Source organism: Varroa destructor, unplaced genomic scaffold (genome assembly GCF_002443255.2).
Source record: "Varroa destructor unplaced genomic scaffold, Vdes_3.0 BEIS01000002.1, whole genome shotgun sequence".
Taxonomy (NCBI): Eukaryota; Metazoa; Arthropoda; class Arachnida; order Mesostigmata; family Varroidae; genus Varroa; species Varroa destructor.
This window is the reverse complement of record NW_019211455.1, coordinates 17630411-17647923: the sequence shown is the minus strand read 5'-3', so window position 1 is coordinate 17647923 and position 17513 is coordinate 17630411. Positions and strand designations below refer to the sequence as shown.

The 17513-nt window shown below is 41.9% G+C and overlaps 1 protein-coding gene and 1 long non-coding RNA gene across 14 annotated transcripts in view; one reads left to right on the top strand and one right to left on the bottom strand.

The window, feature by feature from the left end:
- Window positions 1-17513, top strand: part of LOC111245791 (uncharacterized) — a 77873-nt gene that overhangs the window by 7971 nt on the left and 52389 nt on the right. Inside the window, exon 1 of one of the 13 annotated variants that reach the window (XM_022794574.2) lies at window positions 9371-9527. The exons of 10 other annotated variants lie outside the window; for them this stretch is intronic. The gene's annotated coding sequence lies outside the window, so the exon portion shown is untranslated. Of the gene's footprint in view, window positions 1-9370; window positions 9528-17513 lie in introns of those variants that run through there. 2 more of the 13 variants (XM_022794572.2, XM_022794573.2) reach the window with 2 other exon arrangements.
- Window positions 9329-13162, bottom strand: LOC111245802 (uncharacterized). Its single transcript, XR_002671493.2, has 3 exons — window positions 12841-13162; window positions 12394-12577; window positions 9329-9451 (listed from the first exon to the last, which is right to left on the bottom strand). It is a non-coding gene; the product is annotated as an uncharacterized LOC111245802 (long non-coding RNA).

Sequence of the window (17513 nt, the reverse complement as noted above, 5' to 3'; positions counted from 1 at the left end):
GCTGCTCTGAAATAAAATGCTGACGCAGGATGTTCCGAAGCACGAATGGTTCAATCATTCCACCGTGCGTGCACGCCGATCGCAACAACTATAATAATAATAACAACAAAAATGGCGACGACGACGACAAAACGAACCATTTCACCTTGTCATGGTTATCAACACGACTTTTAGCCGATATATACACACATATACATCGTTCGTTTTCGCTAGCGGAGCTCCGTCTTCGTTTCATCGACATATAACGTTGAGGGCTTAGCGGCGCAAAGACTCAGCAAAGATGAAGTTAGTGGATGGGCATATGGTTGCATCTGTCTATTTCTGCTTCGTAACGCGCAAAAGCCGCAGAGGCGGGAGCTTTTACAGATATTTACAAATGAGCAGCTACGTTGAGTCGTTGCTCTATCGCAGCACGAGGCAGCAGCTTTGTTGTCGCGATTACTGGTTGAGAAATACGTTAACAGCACAATTTGTTAGTGGGCGGCAATGCTTGCTCCCTACAGATCCTATTCGACGTTGACGTCTTGTTAGAGACCGAAGATTTTAATGGCAGGCTCCGAACACCGACTCGAAAAAAAAAACTTTCTTACCGTCACATACGCAGATGAGGTTGTTGTTGCTCTTGATGTCCGTAATGTTAGCGGACAGAAATCGGCACTTGGCAGTTGTTGTCTGTGGTCGGCGTGAACGAGCGTTGAACGACTGCGGCCGAAGCAGTGCGAGCGCTACTTACGCCGCTATTATTACGACCATATTTGTTAAAAACTCGGCAACAAAGTAAAGCTACTAGTTTTCGGCTTTACCGTCTGAGCAAGCCAAGATTGGCCGCACCCTAAAGAACAGGACGAAGATGGAAACCATGAACAACGCATAGTTAATCGTAAACTAATATATGGTGAAAGAGAGCCAGCTCATGCTTTGCAGGTATAAAAACTTTTTTTTACACTACTTCATTCAGTGTCGTGTATATGTTTGTACTATAGGTATTATTTTAATTGTAAATTATTGGTATTCGATCAGTACTACAAAATGGCATTCCTGCAGAGTCATACGTTAAAACGTGTAAAAACTAAGCGGTGGTACTGCAAGACGTCCGTGCCATCGATTGGAAAATGTATCACAGATGATCAAATGGCATGTCTGATCTGGTAGAACCTTTGCGCTCGGTAGGTCCGGATTCGTGCCTAGATCATAACGTGCTTCTAACATTAGCCTTGCGTGTTTGTCTGATAATCTTAGGAACACGTTATGATCTTCTGGCTTCGAACCCGGACATTCGGTTCGTTTCGTACTGGAATCCAGCTATTTGATGGAATGGATACCGGACGTGAATCTTACAGCTTCAGTTAAGACAGCAGAATTGAGGACGTTGCTTCTATGACAGCCACGTCGAGCTCACTCGATGCACGTCTTACTTGTTCATTAAATGATAAAAGATTAGTATTAGCGGAAATTTGTTGACACATGCGTGTATTAAGAGTATTGCATTTTCAGTATAGGCTGGAAGATGAAGTTTTGCAAAATTTAGTGAGGTTTTAGCCTCATATCTTTCAAAGCAGAAAAAAAAAACGTAATTCTTATTGGTCATATATTTCTTTGCAAGATACAACAAACAGGTTTCCGTAATATACCTGCATTGAATAGCTTGTCGGTCGTCTTGCGATGAATGGTCATCTTTGAGAGGCACATATGGGTGTGTAGAAGAAAGTAGATACGGCCTTATAGGTTTTCAATAGGGTACGCTTCATCGAATTGTTGACAAGTAACCGGACATGATCGCCAGCAATTAACAGGTTTGAACATTGATGATGGCTGGTCATCTGAGGAAATATCTATCGATGCAACATTTTTTGTCAGAACACATGGTTTCGTGACGAATCGTAGTTATAACTAGGCGTCATTGATTTCAGCCTGCCATTGATTGATATTCGTTTGCTTCACCATCATCGTACAATTCTCTTTGATTCTATGTGCCGTTACAAATCAAGCGCTTCCCTTCCGATGATGCAGGTACTCGGCGCGACGCTTCGTATTTTAAAGGCAAAAATATCCAAAAAGCTCACCATGTCCTACCTGGTGTAGTTGTCCGATTGTTTCCGTCAACCAGCGAATACATTCGACCAAATTCCGCATCAAATAGGTATATGACCCTTGACGAATGGATAGAAGGCCAATTATTTTCTTTTCTTGTCGGCCAAAAACGAAAAATAGAACTGACGAGAGGAGGAAAGAGAACAAGAACCACAAAAAGAAAAAAATGAGAAATACAGAAAAAAAGCGAAGATGGACCCACAACGAAAAGCCGAACGGCAACAACAACAATAATAATATTAAGCAGCGACTCGTTTGCCCCCTCCTGTCCCAACCTCTCTTTCCGCCCCCCGTGAACCGCTGTCCGATGACATCCGAAGACTAGCTGCCGCGATAAGAGGTTTTGATTGTCTTTTTACTCACAGGTTCCTTTGCACCTCGACGGTTGTGAGTGACCCCATTCGTCATTCATGGCCGCTTTCAAATGAAAACGTATGAACATGGACGCTTCTAAAGCAGTACTCACGCTGCTGCTTCGTTTGTGCTAGTCACCATGTCTCAACTAGCTTGGAGTGTCCGGGCTTTGGTTAAATGGGCTAGTTTTTCTATTCTAATCTTTGTAGATTGATGAATGCTCATGAAACAAAAAGTTTTCGGCTTCATCGGTTTAAAAGTTTAAATTATTACGACTCCAATAATCGCTTTTGCCGTTACCATTTGTTACATTAGCCCTATCACCGTTATCGGCTTCGAGTAGTTCTGCAAGTTATTGAGCTTCGTTAGCGTTGTTGTTAAACTTTCCATCAGTTCCTTTTGCTGATGTTGCGCGTTACTATCCCATTGCCAGAGAGCGGAAGTTCTTCAAGAGATTTCGTCATTTTTGCCCTTCTTTAGCATGTCTACGTATTGTTATATAGTGCTTTGTCGAATATCTGTAATTACAAATAGCTGAATAAGATGAAGTTCTCGTCGATGATGATCTGTGACTACCTGTTATCGCCATTATCACCACCAGCGCAGAGACAGTTGTTTTCGTTTCTCTTCACTGCAGCCATCAGCGACCGGCATGGTATAGCGTACAAGCATACAATATCATATTGGTCGGAACTATTTACTGGTTAGTAATCTCTTCTGCTGTTTATACCTAATGATGAATCTGCAGCAAATCAACCAGCGGCTAGCTGCCTCGTTAGTCGTTCTCCTCTTTATCTCCGACTACTCACTCGTGCAACATACGCTACCATGCCCTATATTGCTTCATATTACACTGCAGAAATTATAACAAACGGACTAGGCCTATCGTTGCTGGTAGCATTACTACACAGGGCCACTGGAATCCAGATATGCTCCCCGAATTTTTTCCTGTTCACCAATCTTTCCATCCGCATCAAATACGCCAGTCTATCTTTTTTTTTCCCTGTCACAGTCGCTTCTGAATCGATAGCCATTGTAGGCAACAAGGGCTACTTTAATCATGTTGACAACGGACAGAGGCGACAGAGCTCGGCTGTCTTCTTTGTTGCCCCTTCACTGAGACGACAGTCAGCCTGCGAGCAGTTCTGGCAGCTGGCGCCAGCTGCCTCGGTGTCAGCTGCCAGAACTGCCTGCGACGAATATGATGACAACAGTGTTTGTTAACTGTCTCGAAGCCTAATGACGGCATATCCACGAAAAAGAGCTGATATTGAAGATGGTTAGGGTAAATCTGGGAAGGAAAATGTCATCGTCGTCGGCAGCTGAGGCGAACACGAAGAACGTCATCGTCCTGGTGCCGGTACTGTGGTTGTTGTTCCTTTTCATCTCCTTTTGACGTCAGATCGGTCGCATCGGGGCGACTTCCATTTTTCTGCTGGCCGCGACGCCAAGAAGCATCAGCAGCTTCGAAGGAAGCAGCTACAACAGCGACAGCAAAACGGCAACGACAAAGGACACGACAACGAGTTAAAGTACCTTGCGTGCGAGCAGTAACAAGCTTGGCTCGTTGCACCTTTCTACAACGGGCTGAAATTGTCATAACGTTATAGTCCAACTAGCTAACATTATGCGGGCAGTACGGAACCTTCAGCTTCATAGGCCGCTCAACAGGCACCACTATATCAAGTATATTGTGATGGTTGATAGCTCGTTTTAGGTAGGCCATTCAGGTAGTTGCAGTCGCACAACAATGGTGGCAACCCACCGAACAATAGTTTCCTTTCTACCGAACTACAGCTGGCCGCAGGACCAGGGCCAGCTGATGATGGATGAGCGCACGAGCTGAACTAGTGGAAGTTTCAGCGGCGCAACCAGCGATAGTAATGGCGGCTAGCGATTATAAGCGTAAAGTTATCGCTTCAATTGGTATCCCCAGCAGAACCACCACGTCTCATCGAATTCGCTAATAAATGATGCCTAAATAAAGAGGTTAGTAATGTGATGGCGAAGAGACGAATAAGCACTAGTAAGAGTGCTAGCTAGACTTCAATAGACAAAGGCTTGTGTGCAAAATCGAACCTGATATCAAATGGTTAATTGAACTGGGTATAGTGATTCCTATACGCGCTACAGCAAAAATCATAGTAGTATAATAGATTTGATCGAGAGACCGCAGACGGATATCAAAACTGGGCTAACAACACGTTGCGCTATTATAGCGATCATCAGTTTAGGCAGGTGTAAATTTATTAGACCAGTGCGAATTGAGTAATTAGGTCTTCTAAGGACAAATAAACGGTTACGAAAGTGATGAGCCAGCATTTATTTAGGTTTAATTGACCTATCCGCTATAAAAGTACAGAGGACACCTATCGTGGAAACTAGTCGTTCATTTGGCTAGTTCAGCATTGCACTTCGGCACCTCACATTTAATTTTCCATGAATTTTTCATTACGTTACTATTTTCTCGACAGTTGGCGAAGAATATTGAACACGCCTTACCCTGATTTTTCTACGAGCAAAATAACACGATGCCTGGGTCAAGAGAGTATGAGAGGATCGACAGACACCCAACCGCAACCTATGCGCGTCGATTTTTCACAGACGCAGATCGGCTTCTCCAGGATGCCATTTTGCTTAAGGCTATTTAACTCTCCGTCTCTTGGTCCGAATTTGGCTTTACCTATTTTCTCCATCCTAAGCAAGCGTAAGAGATGAGAGGAACGCTAGCTATCGGTATAGGGTTGGCAATACAAACGAGTCTACTAGAATGATCTTACTTGACCTCAGCTTCAACAATATGGCAACACTTTCTGGCATGACATTGTTCACTATTAAATATTTACAAATGACCTACAGGCAACCACAAACCATAAAATGTATCGGATCCTATTCAACTTCCTCCTCGTTCTACGGCCTAAACAATTACAATTTTAGGCCAACAAGCTAAAATGGTAGAGATAATGAGCTCTAATACATGAACAGCCGTTGTGATTGTTCATAAGGGACCTGAGCCTATAGTCATATCATGACAACTGATCACCGACCTAAGATAGCTGGATTCACACTCTGTAGGGAAGGGTAGAAAAGAAAATCCATGCGAAGAAGCGTTACAGACATATTAATAATACCACCTATTATCAGCAACTGATGGGGACGTAAATTTTTGTGGTTGGCGTAATTACCGCAAAGATACCATACTTTTGTTGGTTTTTTTTTTTCTTTATGAAACTGGTAGTCCAATCAAAACGACGCTAATTTTCACTGCTACCAGGCCTAACCGTGGTCACCATCAGCCCAGATCATTGCTTCATAACGCTGTTTCAGTTATTTCCAACTGAAAAAGCGTTATGCATTGCAGAGCTAACAGCCAAAACACGTTATTGTAGACAATTTTCGAACCTTCCGTTAGCATAGTTGTGTAAGAAATTACGTCCTGAAATCCTGTCCTGAAAAATTTGGAAATGGAAGACTATTCGTCTTCCACATTAACAATATGGTGTAATAGGCAGAACGAAATTGGCGATTCATAACGAAGGCGCTTACAGTAAACCTTGTTGCTAGTTATTAACGAGTTGCCTAGAAGACAAATAACTACCATAGGATCCTAAGCACGTGTGCATAAATGCTATATATCAGGTCATTGGCAGTAAATATTGGTGGCACAATGTTAACCTCCGATTTTTCCTCAGGACGCGCGCACAGATCCCTGCCGAATAGACAGATATATTTGATACATGTGTGTAGGCATATGGCAGCGTTCTGCATACACGACCTTATATCACCCACGGAATACATTAAGTCGTCATTAATATACCAACCGATACCAACTTGTTAGATAGAATATATGAAGACAATTTAACTGAAGACTGCTACACAAGCCAGTGTATGTGTATCACATACTCAAGTTTAGTAGTTTATGCCGACACGATACAGAATGAATCAACTGATTGTGTATAACCCACAGTCGTCGAGCGACGATCCCCAGTCTTCGCAAAGAATCGTTTTATAGCATCAAGTATCAGCCCAACGAGAACTTACTACACGACACTAACATGTTCTATATATGTTACGCAGGACCACATCGGATGATATTCACGGGAACAACAATCGTTGGCCTGCATCACGTCCTGCCCACCTAATTCAGACAAGTGCTTTACAGGCTATCAGCGATTACTTCCCGCATTACACGATTGGATATTTAATTTTGGCGCCATTTTTACACGTGACGCTTTGCTCTTCCAGCACCTTTGATAACTGATCATATAATTATCCTAACAAATGGAAAAAAAAAGCTGAAAGAAAAGTCGTCGTGGAATCAAATATAGGTGTGCGTCTATATAATCCTATATTGGCAAAAAAATCCTTTTTTGCCGCTGATTCTACACGTATAGCATAAGTACCTGCAAACATGGACGTAATACAGAGGGCCGTCATACAGCTGACATAGAATCCGTAGCTGCGGATCGGCCCGATGACTGATTTACTCATGAGGAGTAAATTGATATACATAAAATACACATTAAAAAAAAAGTATTGCTAGTCTGACGGCATTGCAGGTCGCGTCGACAACCAACCCGCCTCTTCGCCTGTTGTTATCTGATTCTCAACAAATCCCTTTCTAATCAATGTCTGCGCATTACATACACGCATTACTATAAATTCGGGCAGCAGCGGTGTACAATGATACTACAGTCGCAGTGGTTAAGGTCTGCCGTATTTTATGATGCAGCATCGTCAAGGCTTTCATTCGTATACTTGCTTCAGATACAGTATCCCTCCCACCCCTGGGGTGGTGACATTATCATGGGGGGGGCGACGAGTATGAGCCAAACCTCAGCCTTACATCGTCACGGCTTCTGCTGCGCAGGAAACGACAAACTTTATCATTTGGAAAGAAATAAACAAAAAAGAAAACGATTATCTTCGAATGACATCTTCCGAAGATTAGACGCGATAATCAAAGCTGAAGATGACTTCCTTACGTAACCGCCATCTTTGAGGACATCCAGCAGTGTTCAGGACGCTGTTAAAATATAAACATTCAGCAAAAATAATCTAATGGTATTTATTTTTTTGTGCTAATTTATGTTTATGCATTTGATAACTACCGTGTATCGACTTTTTTTAACGCTTCACCACAGTTGCCCTAGAAGCTGTTTGAGTCGAGCAGGCGTTTCGTATTGATTGATCTATACCTTTATCATTTCATGCTTCCTTAATCCTTTATATATATATCGAGTAATGTTGTTGTAATAAAAATATTTTCTATGTATCATTGGGCCATTTTCCTAAGCTAACCAAATACGCTTCTATGAAGTATTGGCCTGCATGTTGTCCTTGTGTGGATTATCATGGCCCATCGGCAGGAAGCAGTAACAGCTGACAACAGACAGATCACAATAGCTGTGATTGCAATGGTCTGCAACTCAGCGTCGTATCATGTTGAAAAAAGAAAGCGAATTTTTCCTATTGGTATTCATATTATATAAACAAATGAATACGACAAACTGAAAAGTAACGTTATTTCATATGCAGATTACCTTCTAGCATTCGTAGACGATCCTTTCTCCGTTAGCGTCGAACTCGCGTACAGCTACCGCCATCCTGAAAGCAAATGATCAGGCCTTGCTGTCGTCTGTCTATCGCCCTGTTTATTGTATCTTCTACGTAAGATTCTTTAAGTGACTTAACGCAGACTTGGATGGAATTGTCAATGGATGGACAGTCCGATGTGTTCGAGATGACATGACTTCGCTTCTTCGGAGAGGACGCTCTGAAGCGGGCCGGGAAGGAGCGAAGTGACCGGTCAAGAATAGCTCGTACGATAGCCACGCTATCAATGTCTTCTCGGCCTTAGCTAAGTCTTTGTTCTCCAGTCTTGATTCCCGAATAAGCGATTAGTCAACAAGTGTTAGCTACCGATCTTTAGCTGCCAGGTCCATCATTTAGACTACAAGTAGATCACGTAATAGCTGAAAATTGTGGTCGCGCCTCAACGATGGGTGTAATACGTGACCAACACAAGTATCTCCAAGTAACCTATTCTATTTATAGAAAATTTGTAGTATCTACGTCACGTTGGCGATATATATCTATATAATGTGCAAGCAAGTAAACTGGCTGATTGCGTAGCGTTGTCAAAGTGATGAGCGGCAACTATGTGCCGTTATAGTGCGTCCGATGATATTGCGGGCTGTCTTAGACTTGATGGAGACTCAGGCCAGACGCTACACGTCCTGAGTCAACAACTGATAAAGACGATTATGTGTGAGATGAATACAGTCTGCTGCTGTTGCTGTTGTTGTTGTCCACGGTGTCTTACCGTTTGTTTTTCATCAGCCGATAACCCTTAACATCCGCGGGTCAATGGAGTCCGATACTGGCCTTTGGCAAAAGTAAATTGGCTCTGCTATCCCATCATTTGCTACAATCAACTTCATCAGTTGTTCTTTGATAAATACAATAAACGGCATTCTTCTTCATTAATCGAGTTAATCATAATGACAAAGGTTTGTGACTTCAATTTTGGAAGTGCCAGTTACAACCGTGGCGGTCAGACGCAGACACGATAGCACTAGTGGCAACGGCTCAAAGCTGGTACAGTATCCAGGAAAAACTGGGGGGGTTAGTGCGGCCAGAGCGTATCATTCAGTTTGGTTGTTCTAGAACGGGCTGTAGTTGTACTGTATTAGTGAGTTAAGTTTGACAGTGATTCTTGTTGGCAGCTGGTTTCGTTCGTCTTTATTGTTATCGTTGATGGTGATCATGCCGCTCATAGCTACGCCGCAAATTACAGTCTGATGGTAAACAACCGTAGCAGTTAGGTCTTCGGCAGTTGGCAGGCGTCGACGTTAGCAAGATCATAACATCATGTTAACGGTCCGGTTTATGTTAGCAGACGACAACTACGAGACACCAACGGCGACGATGACAACAACAGCGGACGCCAAAGAGAAGCATCACTTGGCCAGGCTTCCTTAAGGGTGACGAAGTGGAACCCGCACTGCATCGAATCAGCGAATCAATCGAGAACAGATGGATGAACGTATAAGAAAGTGGGAGTGTCATGTTGGCCAAATGTGAGTGGACTTTCTGACCAGTAGGTGATTATGGTACGAAATAAAGAAGGAACTCCTAACACAAGTATGAGAAAAAGGCCATGATAACATATCTTACGCTCTCTTCAGTGGCCTATCTGTCAGATCACGAACCGTAATCATGATTGCCAGGTACATGATTCTGCAATAGAAACCAGTTGGTTGGTTGCAATTGCATTGAAATTCATCGTATCTCATATTCGAATTGAGGATTCCTTATCGTTTTTAGGGTAACGTTCGAGGACTCTGATAGTTTCGAAGGCAGACATCCAAAAACGAATCTAGCGCTATTGAAAAGTTGCTTTCAAATCTATAAATACTGGTCGGTGTAAAACCGTATATACTGTTTAGCGTACTATAGAGAAGAAAACATTGTTATCTATTACGTCAAATGAACACTGTCGACTGGTTATATCTAGCACATAATTACCAGAAGCAATTTTGAACGAACGCCCCGATGAATTCTGCCACGAGGAGTGCTAACAATTTGACAAAAGTATCTTTCCTCATCATGAGATCGTAAGCTACCACAATCAGTTCGCTTTCAGCAGACCGCTGTCGCCGTAAACTTACTCGTATGGCCATTATTAACTTCACCATTTGCTACTTATTTAGTCGGCTCGCGTGTCGTTTTATAAGGCGAAAGAAGATTATCACAGTCAACTTCTATCACAAGTTGACTATCTTTCCCTGCCATCGCTGCCTTCTCCTTACAGTCTTCCGAAATATACGCAAATATCTATCACTTTGACCACATACTGCCACCTGTGGACGCAGACCTAAGAAGCTAGACAGGTTATTTACTTACCTGCCTGCGCATCTTTGCCACTGCAGTACACGATAGCAAAATCATTCGATCGATAAAGTGTAAAGTTCGTCTGATATAGTAAAAAGAGTGAGGCTTTGAACGAGCAGCATTCGAACGGTAGGCAGCACCCTCGGCCCAAGCCACCGCTCCAGCTCGACGCTATCCTTTACAAATAACCGAGCGCCAAAGGTACTGGTGCCACTCGGCGGTGATTACGAGACTCCACTCGACGCTTTTCGGAGCTGACGAGCAGTTGACGCCCACCGTACGGATGCCAAGTAGCATTCTGTGCATGCTAGGCGTTACTTACAGATGGGAAGTATTTAGATGTATGGCGATCGGTAAACAGTAATCCATATGCACTGTTACTGCTACTATGATCAGTATTAGTATGATCTTCGGTGCCGCTACAAGTATAGCTATTTAGAACGCTTGTGGATTGTAGAATATCGTAGTTCTATGTCATCGTCGAACTCCTCGTCGGTGGCGTCGATGCACTGCGACTAGGGCTGATTAAATGCCGAAGACTATTGGGATTTGGATGTCGTTTTACTGGAGACAGCGGCTTAACGAATAGCAGTAGCGGTAGCAGGTAATTTCTTGCTAACTCGTCATTATGATGAATCATAAGCATGACCAAGGTGGTTTGGCCTTTGAATACTCTGGGGTAAGCCAAATCAGCCGACGATTAAGCTTTTTTCGATTCGTCCGCTTCATTCGTACATCCACGGGTGCTAGCCCCGATGGCAGTGTTGAATATTCAATGCATTTGATGATTTTTCTTGATATCTGTTCAATCGAGGTTTAGGTAATATCCTTGCTCCTTCGGTCAGACTCATATCCTACCAAGGTCCTGTCTAGTTACAGCCTTTGTTACGACTAATCGTTAGAGTTTCGCTGACTTTAAATAGTAGTAATTAAAAAAGAACGAGAAGAAAGAAGTCTGTTATTGGATGAAAAACATTTTTTTGGGTCAATTCTCGTTTTGCAGTGCTTCATAATTGCTAATAAATAAGTGCTAATTGTTGGAACTCTATGCCTACAAGCTCTAGTAGTCGACTATGCGCTTCCAAAGTGAAATACTTCCAATTGCAATTCTAGTTCCAAAAGGGGTCGTCGTTGTCCTTCAACCTTGATGCCTTCCCACTATATCAGACAGAACAGGAATGGGCATTCCAAATCTTTACACATCGTATTGGAAAAAAGTGTTACGCATCATTCGGAGACCTATTCGGTAACCTGTCAACACGAAGAGTTTACCGAAAATCTTCCGAAGTAAGAGAGCAATTAAATATGTTTTGCTTCAACAGGATGAGTCTAACTACGAAATGAAACGACTTCTGCAAACGACCGTACCTTGATACAGCTGGCAAAACACTTATATCATTCAGTACAATCCACCGTTAACCAGACCCCGTCTCTAGCAAATTCATCGTGGTGTGGCATGAAAGTCATATCCAGTAATATTCGGCATTTGTAATGGATCAAAATATTCGTTTATAAATTATTAGGCACAGGTTACGTAACTCAGTTCCACCTCTACTTGCTTACGAACGGCCTTACTTAAAAATGACATCGCAGCCCTGACCTGATGAGGGATGCGTTGGAAGATAAAAATTACCGTTTACACACAATCCATAAAAAGTTGAATAGATAGTGATATTAGTCCTATTCAATGAAATATTCGTATCCTGTAATAATATAAGAAAAGAATAGCAATATTTGTAAATCGTCCTGTCTCCCGTTTGCTTTTCTCCATATTTTTTTTTCGCTTACAGTCCGCTAATTTTCAATCTGCCGCTGATTTAGTTGGATGGTAAACGACTTCTCTGAGGAGCGCTAGTGACTGTTGAGCGCTGTTCTGTTGCTGGCTCCATTGTTTACATAATTGTCATATACCATGAGTAATAGCGAGGTAGCGATCAGCCTCTATTCGCTTTGGGAACAGCGGCTCTAGTAGAGAGCTTCATTTGTCATGGCTGTCATTTGCTATTATTGTTAAGTTGTCGTTTTTTGTTGTTGATTTCACTGCTGACTTACCTAACGTCAAGTTACCCCTTGTCGGCAACAGCGGTTGAACTGGAGGCGCTTAGAGATATGACGCCACGATGGCGATGGCACAGGATTCGAGCGTTCAAATTTATGGATCGCTGCGGCGCTGATGACACTCACTGACCATTCAACGCAAGATACTCTACCGACAAGGAAATAGCCACCTGCTGACCTTCGATGAGCAAATTCACGACGCGCATGTAATTTATCCACTTTAGATTTTTATGTAAAACCACGCATGCTTGGTTCTCGCATGTAACGGCACCGAACTGGGGAGCGTTACATCGACACCGACGACTACGTTGCTACGGCGAAGCTGTAGTATCAAGCACAGTGGCCTAAACGAAGAGTCGGCCTGCAAGCCAATATGTTCGATTTCTGACATAGCACCGAGTTGTTATGTATACATAGATCTTAAGTAGTGGGTAAACTTACATGTTTATGGAATTATATGCCGAAGTAACTGCAATCGTGAGCACTGCTGGCGCTTGCCCTGGCACTGACCCTTGCTGATTTCTGCGATCGGCCATACTCGACTGTCTCGGTAGTCAGGTCTTTCTCGGGATATCCTGAGCAAGCATCTGACCTCGCTTTACGTCATTTCGTTATTATCAGTCAGTGGAAAATTTTTACAGGTGTAGATAGATCGAACTATTTCATCATTTATGCTGCTGCTCGGCGCTGCATAGGTACGTAATTACATGTCTGCAATTTTATGCTTATTGACGAGATGAATTGCAGACGAAAAGATGGGTGAAGACGATACGTTTTGACGTCACCATGAGTCCCGTTAAGCGAAAAAAGATTAAACCACAATAGCAACAATTTATGTCCCTAAACCGGGCAAAATTAATCTTTTGAAATTATTTTCCGTTTGTGCCTTTGTATGGTGTAATATCGCGTTGGTGTAGCTCGCATTGTTGTAATACATATATAAAATAATTGCAGTCTTGGAAATGCATGTCATAGGCAGCGCTCGCAGAATCGATTGTACCGTTAAAGTAGTTTGAATAGGACACGGACCTTTTACAAAAATATATATATATAAAGGTCAAAGGAGCTTCAGTCGACAGCCGCTGGGTTAATAGCGATTTTATACTGCAAACAAAAACTCTGTCCTTATTGAACCGACGAGCCAGACAAATTCAGTAAGAATGATATTATATATTTGCGTACTAAACCCTTCATCTCGGGTATAGCGCATTTCACAATGTTTATGCTCCTCAGCTGGTCCCACCAAAGGCAATTAAAGCTGCTTAACCATCTACCGTCTAGCACAGCGACGCAAAGTTTGAAATGCTCGAACCTCATTCATTTTTATGATGAATTGACGGTTCTGTAGACGTATCTGTTCGTTGCTTAACCCTGTAACATGGTCTTGTATCTATTGCGACCGATCATCTTCCCTTTTCCAGAGGAAGTCAACCTTAACATTATAGAGTGACAGCCTAACTGGAAAAAATCGGGCCTATGTTACAGCATGTTTAGATATATCCAGGCGTATCGAATGGCTGCCTCACTCGACCCCAAGTATATGTAAAGGGCGACGTTATGAGAGGCGACAAGATTTTTCAATTTCTATTCACTGTCGCTTTGATCTTGGCCTACCTTCTCTGCAAGGTTACCTCTCCAGCAAAGGAAAAAAACTGGAAGCTTAAAGGTCTACGTACAAAAGTGGCAAGCCCTTGTCGGCAGTGTTTAGTCCGGACTCGTTCAATTCATTGATCTATAGTGATCCGTATCCGTACGTCCCTTCTCGTTGATTTAAGCAGCGACATAATCAGACTACTCGAAATATTGTCAACTCGCTCCTTGAGAACAAAAACAAAAGCTGACCATATAAACACATAGCGTAGATAGCATTTATGAAATGTTGGTCAGAACGCTGGATATCCGTTTGTTGGCTTCGTTCCAGTTCACGCACGTTATCATCAACAACAACAACAACAACAACCGTAGCTAAAGAACTACGCAATTACCTATCTCCTTTTATTTCCGTAACTAGAATGCGTGCTTCCACTATAATGGGTTATTCCGTTACGTTGTGTGTTCACATCAAATTCTCCTCGCCACTCATTTACTAGTTGCCACTTGCATTAATCTGTACTTCAATATATCCTTTCTTCAAGGATCGTTCCAAAGGAGTGGTAGTTTTTCTTCTATCTGCCGTTATCGTGTTTTTGTTCGACTCCCACCTGCAGCTGCAACGGAAAAGCGTGTATTTGGATTCGATATGGTATAACCGATTACGTGAAAGTGCGTTATCAACTTCCGTTGTTTACTTGCAGATGCGAAGATAAATACAAAAATTATGGAAGAAGAGTCTGAAGTGGCGTTGGCATTGGAGCGCGCCGACGCAATGTAAGCATCACATATTTCTGTTTTTTGAAGAAACGTCTAACAAACACACTGCGTCCAGCTGCAGATGCTTATGCGATATTGTTCTGGCAATAGTCGTTCACGGAAGGGATGCGTCTGCGCACATTTAGCATCAACAACAGACGTCTATATATATATCTATATATATGAGTCCGAGCATAAGGAGAAGACTTTTTTGCAGCAAAAACGATTTAGCCTATTAGTTAGTAACTGCTACCCTCAAATTAACGCGGTAACTAGTGCAAACATTTACCAGATATACAGTTAAGTGATTTTTCGCTACGTGAAATGGAAATCACTTAACAATTTTCTGTTGTTAAACTCCAACAGAATTTTCGGAAGCATTGAGTGGTCTCTAGTCCATTACTGGTTCGAGCTTAAAAAAATTCCAATATTTTGATTATCTCCATTTTAGTAACCTTCACACCAATATATTTGTCATCCTTACAGATCTTTACAGATCTTTATCCATTATTATTATTTTATCCATATGTGACTTCTGTAGAGAAAGGAAGACGGCGTTAATATAGTTTTCGATGACTATTGGATTCGACGAAAATTGAAGAGCGTGTTCGATGAATATAATACGAAAAAAATAATTCTAAATTGTCTGTGAAACACAGAATCCATCGCTGTCCTGGTATTAGTGCAGGACCTTTTAAGCTTCGATCTATTTGCGGTGCTAATCCTGGGCTTGTCCTAAGCGTATGATTTCTACGCTACCCCTCCCCTACAATGACGACTATAAGTTCGGCTCTCTGGTTCCACTAACGCTTTTCTAGCAGTGCCAACGTTATTATCTTACCGTTACAAAGATATCTGGGAATTTTTCAATTTCAGATCTTGCTTCCCTTGATCATTATCTCCATATTTTTTTCTACGTAATAGATAACTTTTTAACTTGCTACATAGTAGTAATAATAATAGCGATAGGAAGTAAGCCGAACAAACAAAAATGGCGATATACATAGGCCAGGTGCGATTATACCGTTGACCACATTCACTTTACCAATGTTCAGTCCCCGGGCACGCATCGTTTCCACATAGCGACGCTGAGGCGTCGCGGTGACGGACGTAATGATGGTGGGCTAAATGTTTGCTTTAATAAGAGCAGCAAAAAAACAAAAAGTTTGGACGGAGCATTAGCATGGATCACCTTTGATTGCCAAGGCGATGGCCTCCCACTCAACGTCACTGGGTTCGTCGATCTGTAATGATTCTGATGACGACAACAAGAAGATATCGCATTTTATTCTAACTTTGTTGATACAAATAGTGGTTCCGCGTTTAGCGGTATTGAACCCTCTCTATTTCTATCGTCCTCTTTTAATGACCGTTTCGTATTTGGCCTGTGACCGTAACAAACGATGTTAAAAATGTTACGTGTGTTGTCGATTGTAGATATTGCTAATACCTGCAATCACATTATAATTAACGGTTAAACGGCGCTTCTTTTGCCATTATATATATATATATATATATATATATATATATATATATATATATATATATATACACATAACAATAACGGCTTTGCTATAAAAGAACAATAATACTTAGGCAATAGATCTGTGGACGATGAAGCTGGAACAGCAATCACTGCAGGCCAACGGTGATGTTCTAAGTAGCTGGTTGTACCTTTGACACTAATTGATTTCTGCTATTGTAAGTTCGCTATATATTATTATTACAATCTAAACACTAAGTTTCATGCTCAGTCAGCCTAATCGGACGTTGCACACCTGAAAGCAGGCCAGGGGCCTGCGTGGCTGCAGCTCAATTTACTGACGAACTCGAATTTCTCTTACGCGATTCTCCTAAAATAGTTCTATGATTAACCGAAATGAGTCCACAATTTCAACAAAATGTTAGTACGCGCAAATGATACTGACTACGCCTAGAGAGTGATTGGATTAGGTTTGGTCGTTTGCAGACAATGTGATGATCAGCCAAAGCGGAATGGAAGACATCGGAGAAGATTATTCTAATGTTGGCCTCTGCTGCTGCCATAACTGAATGCCGAAGAAGTAATAACGCGTTTGATATGTTTTACATAGAGAAAAGAATGACAAGCAACCAATTGGAGAACATCTATTATGTCTTCTTGAGCATTGACTGCATCTGTCAGTCTGTTACTTTTGGCTACGTCCCATCAACTGGAGTCGATGTCATATCAAACATCGATGCGAAAGTACTGCAAAATCATCTTTTTATAGTTTATAGTTGATATATCGTAAAGCGGACGAGGTCTGTTTGTATCTACAACAGTTGTTTGTCTAATATAAACAGGCTAGCTCAAACATAAAAAAGATAAATATCATTATTTCATTACTTTTATTTCGTTCATTTATGTTCATTTTTATAATGATGCGGAACTTTGTACATTGCTAGATTTCAGCTGTTACCTAGAGAACATCAAGGCTGAAAAATCCCGGGTCGAACAGAGCGGGTAGATAGACCTGATAAATCATTGATAAACATTTGGTTTCTTGATGCGTGGCAATAGTATTGCAAAACAAGTAATGATAGATTCCGCTAAATCAACTATTCCGGACTGGATGTGCGACAAAGTTCTGTGGCAGTATGCCTGCCTAAAAACTTGAAGGACTCACTAACTTAACGCTGTATCTGCTTCGCCGTTAACTAATGTCATTATTTTACGCTCAACCTAACATAAACTATAGTTTACACCTACATTTGTCCCGTTGCAATTGCCCTAACCCACTTAA